Raw genomic sequence first — 6,476 nt, forward strand, 5'->3', positions numbered from 1 at the left:
ATCGAAGGAATTGGACCCACCCCTGTCCGACTCGGACCAGTCCAGAATCGGACTAACATCATCCGACTGTTAGAGTCAAACCGTAGTAGTCCAATTGCCAGAGTCGGACCGTCCGACTCTCAGAGTCGGACCACCCCGGTCCAATTCCTAGAGTTGGACCACCCCGGTCCTATTCCCAGAATCGGACCATCTTGCCAGAACACAAAGATAAGGATCTTTGCTGACCTGACCACAGACCTGACCCCAAGATGCAACCCTGGACACCCCGAGAATCCAAGTTGGTCATTAGAACCTCGGAGATTAATCGAACTCAGGGTGCGGAAAGACCATAGAATAGCCAGGAGCTGAGTGGGAAACTCAAATTAGACTAAGAATGTGGGTAGAAGTAAGGGGGAGTTTGCGTTGAACTCTTTTGCATTGGCATTTCACTTTTGTGCTCCACTAAACTTGCACAGCAAGACAAGAGAAAAGCCTGTTTTCGCACCAAGCACCACGAAAACACTAAGCACAACGTGCGAGTAAGGATTGACGCTACTTTCAAATAACAAGGAACACATTTGGATACCTAATAACATTAAGGAACCCACTAGTAGGAGGAGACCCCAAGACTTAGACAGGTGTCTAAGCACCCCACTAGTAGTGCCTGGAGGAAACACAAGGACATGGGAAGCAACAAGATAGAGGAGTGGAAGCCATTGGAGCTGATTGGATTCATCGACGACCTCGTGGAGCCGGAAACAGAAACAATGTCGGGATCAAGAGGCAATCAAGGGGAAGACCAATTAAACCTAGGAGAATTTCCAACTTTGGTCCAAGAATTGGTTCACGACTACGATCTACTCACCAGAACTGAGATCCAAGGTAGACATGTAGAAGAAGTGGTGGCTAACCTGGAAGAAGAGAGAAGAGCTATCAAGAGAGCATTGGAAGGCATAATTGCCTACAACCATGAGCAAAGGGCTAGAAGGCTGCAGCAGGACGTGGATATGTACGAGGCTAGAAGAGTGCTAGACTTAGCAAGGGCAGCCAAGTCCAGACCGAATGTAGAGAGGGAACGGGCAGCAGAGGCTGGAATGACGTTGAGCGAACTGGTGGCAAAGCGACTCATGGACAATACATCCGTGGAGCAAAGTGCTACTGCCCTAGCCACTGCGCTACTGTCAGGATTGGGAGTCACGCAAGGGGCTAAAGGGCAGGCTAGAATCCCTATAGTAGCAAAACAACTAGCTCGATACGAACCTAGCAGTGACCCGTATAGCTTCATGGAGCAATTCGAGCAAGTATGTGAGGCAAACGGTCTTACCGACCTTGTGCAGAGAGCCCAAGCCTTCGGCTTGTGTTTAGGCGACAAGGGAAGGACCTGGTACTCTAGTCTGGATGATGCAGAACGTACAAAATTCGCTCGCCTTAAGGGCCTCTTTATCAAAAGGTTCTCAGAGGCAGGGTATTCGGACAACCTCATTGTTAGATTAATGAATATTAGTCAAAGGGAGAAGGAGGACGTTAGGGATTACGTTACTCAGGTGCGTAGCCTCTACAAGAGAATCCCTGCCAACGAGTGACCTACCGAAAGGGCAGTGTCTACAGTGTTCATGAATGGGGTTCAGAGTGAGGAGCTCTACAAGGCTCTGGCCAGTAGCTCCACCTTACAACGGGACGTGCTAGCTCGAGTCTTCGAGGAGGCAATACGTGTAGATGATCAACTTAGAGAGCGAAGCATGAGGGCTACCACCCGGGATAATGCAAACCAGAGGGACCCTGAGAGATCAACCCCCTTAGGGAAAAAAGCAACTGCTAGCACGCAGGACAAGGGAAAGAGTGCAGACCATGACCAAGGGATGACAGAGATGAGAATGGAGATTGCGCGGTTACAAGAGCTCATTAGAAAGCCGGTGAGATCGCATGTACAATGTGTGTACTGCGGCGGCAATAACCTCCCAGTGGAGTGCCAAGATCCTCGATCTCAACCGTGCTCAAATTATGGTAGATTCGGTCATGATACAGTGCATTGTAGAATGCCGAGGAGACCCCCGTATATGCAGCATTACAACCCTCCATACTTAGGCAGTAGGCCACCTAATTTCTTGGGCAGGGGAACCCAGCTAGCTCTTCCAGCACCAACTGACCCAAGGCCTATCGTGCCTAGACTGGAGATGAACCCGACTGGCATACCTAGACCACCAGGGCCTTTTGTGACTCACCCACCTAGTGACGCTCCTGTCCACTTTGTGGAGGAGCCCAATGAGGAAGAGGCATATGTCAATCCTTATGTATCCTATGACGAGGAGGGCAACCCAATCCTGATGGACTATCGACCAGTACCGGTGATGGCCTTAGGAAGAGGACGAGGCAGAGGATTTGGAGGGCTAAGCCAGGATCTGCTGGACTTGCGGCCACCCAGGCCACATTTCATCACGCTGCCCAGAGCGAGAACAAGCTAACAAGGACAAAGCAGATCTTCGATGCACAGAGTGTGGAATCACACACCTGTTTCCTAACTGTCCTAGGCGGAAGCCATTAACGGGCGCTGCCAACATGCCATCGGTGCCCTTGGGGCTCTTCGGAGTTGAAACTTTCGGTAGTGAGGATATGCCCATCCCACTACATGCTATGACGCGAGCTCAAACGAAATAAGCAGGCATCTTCTTACCAGGGCCAAGCAACCTTGATGCAACCTCTATAGGGAAGAAAAGCCAGAGGAGACGGAAAAAAAAGTGCTGATGCGAAGATAACCCTTAAAACCGAGGAAACGACTACGCTGGTGAGGATGGGAAAGAGGGTCACAGACGCAGAGGCAGAGACCTCGGCCCCTAAGACAGCAGAGCTAGGGAGTGCCAAGGTAGGAGAATATCCCCATCCCAAACGACAATTCGAAGCTATAGCCAAGGTCAAGGAGTGGGCCAAGGACACCCAAAAGCACCTTGAAGATGTTGAACCCATATTGGAAGACCCTATGGATGACTTCTCCAGTGTTAAACACCAGTCTCACCCTCAAAACCACTGGCTGGGAACATGCTTGCACCCCTAAAGGCGGCTCAACAGCAAGGCCGGGGGGAAGCTTACCAGGGTAGACGGGATGCATGGCCTAGAACTACCAGCCTCAGAGGAAGACAAGGGTCCAATAGCCTCCTCACAACTCTACTGTCTGCCCCAGTAACTCTAAGCCTAGAGAATCTACTTATGCAAAATCACTCCTTGTGGCAGGAGTTAAAAGACTCGATCGAGGGACACGCGGAACTGGTGGGCACTAATTCGCAAGATCACGACACAGTTGCACAGATCCCAAGTCTAACTCTACACACAGATCCTAAGTCTTTGCACATCAATGCTTTTTGGGGAGGGCATTGAAATGCACACAGTTTTGCCCGTCCTAGCCTTAGGGGACATGACTCAGAAGGGAATTGTAGACACAGGTGCCGATGTTAGTGTGCTAAACCATGTGGTCCTAGAGGCATGGGGAAACCCTCCTGTAGAGACCGCTAGATTCAACGTCACGCTAGCAAACGGCATGAAGGTAAGACCATTTGGGGTCTTAAAGAATTGGCCGGTAAAGATTGTCGGTGTGCAATTCTCGGTAAACTTTATTGTCATGAAGGGAGTGGATTACGACATACTATTAGGCCGACCTTGGATGAGGAATGCACGAGTCATAGAGGATTGGAGCAATGGATTGATTTTCCTAGGGAACAGAACTAGTGCAGTGAGGGTAGAGATGGACACTTGGACGATGACGTCCGTTGACCTGGCTGCCATCTCAACCATGCTAAAAGGCAATACTCAACTGACCAAGCCCTATGGATCGCTGGCTAAATATATTCCCTACCCTGAGTATGAGAGGGATTGGATTTACGTGCTGGCAACCATTGACCTACCATTCTCGAATGAGGAAGGACCACCTTAGCAGGCTGCTAAAACCGCCACAGTACCAACTAAAGAGCTAGTTGTGTCACTTTGCATGATGGCAGGAAGCTCGCTCAACCTAGGCAAATCGGCCTCGTCTCGCACCCCCAACAACAAGCTAGAGCTTCAGGAGATCGTAGAGTATCTGTCCGATAAATTGAATGGCAATTTGGCCGCTAACTTAAAGCCTCTACGTGACCTTCTAGCTAAACCAGAATGGAAATGGAACAAAGTCCATGACCTGAACTTGTTATACAACTGGGCTTTAGTCACTGATGACAAGGAGCATGAACAGGGAAGCTTAGGGGATGATGAGCAGTCAGAAGAACAGGACCTGGATGATGAGGAGTATGAGGACTGTCGCTCTGCGGGAGAAGAAAGTGAAGAAGAGGTAGACACGATAGAGTACGACATGGAGGGAAAGGTGATAGAGCAAATCAGGGTAGAATTAAGGCCTAGGAAGGAAGGGCTCAGTCGAAACGAAAAAGGAGTCATACTAATGGAGTGTGACAGATCCTGGCTGGAACAAATAGAGGCCGTAGATTACGAGCAAGCTGGAGTGGCACAACGTTGGGTAATCCCAGTGCTCAAGACAGATTCCCCTACCGAACTAAGACCCCCTGGGGAAACTCCTTCCTCAAGTGAAGGATGCGAGTTCAACTCAGAGTCGGAAGTCAGTACTGAGAGTGATCCCGAGATACCGCAACCATCTGAGGTCAAACGCACCAAGGGAGACTTGCCAGTCCACCTGAGGCACAGGAGGCTAAAAGAGGAGGCCAGGAAGCAAGCAATGTGCTTAGAAGCGGAAAGGCAGAGGAAACCACAGGATCTGCCCAAATGGTTTACAAAATTTAAAAAGGGTGACAGAGTGGTGGTCCTGCTAGGTGCAAAGAGAGAAGGTCAGACTAGTGAACCGATAGAGGGACCCGCCAAAGTCAAGGAGGTTAACTTGGCTGGAAAAGGCGAAGAACCAAGACCGGTATTCGTCGCAGATGACTTGGCGGAAGAGGAAGAAACCAAACTTGTTGCGCTCCTGCAAGAGTACATCGATGTGTTTGCCTGGACACTGGACGAACTTAAGGGAGTCGACCCTAGGGTTGTGACCCATAACATCCCAATGATTCCATATGCAGTGCCAACCAAACAATGACCTTACCCCATGAATCCTAAACACGCCCATGCAGTGAAGGAGGAGATTGACAAACTCATGAGGGCAGGTTTCATATATGAGATCGAGCACACGGATTGGGTGTCACCTATCGTGATTGTCATGAAGAAAAATGGAAAAATCCGAGTGTGTGTCAACTACAAGAAAGTGAATGCCGCTACGAAAAGGGATAATTATCCTTTACCTTATACCAAGCGCATGCTAGAGAGGGTAGCAGGGAAGGAAGCCTACAGTTTTTTGGATGGCTTCTCGGGCTACAATCAGGTACAAGTGCACCCCGACGACAAGCACAAGACTGCCTTTGCCACAGAATGGGGCGTATTTGCCTACATTGTCATGCCTTTTGGGCTAATGAATGCACCCGCAACTTTCCAGCGCCTAATGTGCACCATCTTTAAGGACATGCTCAGGCGCGAACTGGAAGTGTTTGTAGATAACCTATGTTTACACTCTAGTTGGCACGAACACTTGAAGAAATTGCGAGCTGTCTTTGAAAGGTGTAGACTGTACCACCTCTCGCTAAACCCCTTAAAGTGCCAATTCTGGGTAAAACACAGATGCATCTTGGGGCATGTAGTGTCAAGGAACGGCATTGACACTGACTTCTCCAAAGTCAGAGTCATTGTTAACCTACTGCCACCCGACAACTACAAGGGAGTTCAGTGCTTCTTGGGACACACAGGATATTATCGATGATTTGTGCTAAATTATGCATTAATAGCTAGACCTTTGTACAAGCTGTTGATAGTGTTTGAGTGGACAGAGGATTGCTAGCGTGCATATGAAGAATTGAAAAAGGCTCTTACAATTGCACCAATCTTGTGAGCCCCAGACTGGAACGTAACGTTCCATGTGCACATAGACGCCTCTAAGTTCGCTATTGGAGCCGTGCTATGCCAGCCTGGTGAGCATAATTTGGATTACCGGTGAGTTTTGCCAGCAGGTAGCTCACAGAAACTGAGATGAACTATTCCACGACAGAAAGGAAGGGGTTGGCCATGGTATTTGCGGTAAAGAAATTTAGGCATTACTTGTTGGCCACTCCCTTTGTCATCTTCATTGACCATCAAGCCCTACTGTATCTTGTGAACAAGCCTTGCGCTACGGGGTGCATAGCCAGATGGTTACTCCTTTTACTAGAGTTTGACTTCCCTGTGGTTGTACGCAAAGGAAAGCAGCACTACATGGCCGACCATATGTCCCGCATACCCATAGGAGAAGCCGCTGGACAAGGTGTGCCTGATGATTTACCGGATGGCCATCTTTTTAACTTGTCTAGTGAACGAGAATTGTTTAGAGCTGATCTGACACCTTATTGGGCCGATGACTTAGTGCAAGAGAAAATGGACTACCGGAGCAGCCCATTGAGAAGGCCAGGCTGAAGAGACTTATCCTGAAAATTCAGCCC

Source organism: Lygodium microphyllum, chromosome 9 (genome assembly GCF_053477565.2).
Source record: "Lygodium microphyllum isolate KBCC chromosome 9, Lygodium_microphyllum_v1.1.10, whole genome shotgun sequence".
Classification (NCBI taxonomy): Eukaryota; Viridiplantae; Streptophyta; class Polypodiopsida; order Schizaeales; family Lygodiaceae; genus Lygodium; species Lygodium microphyllum.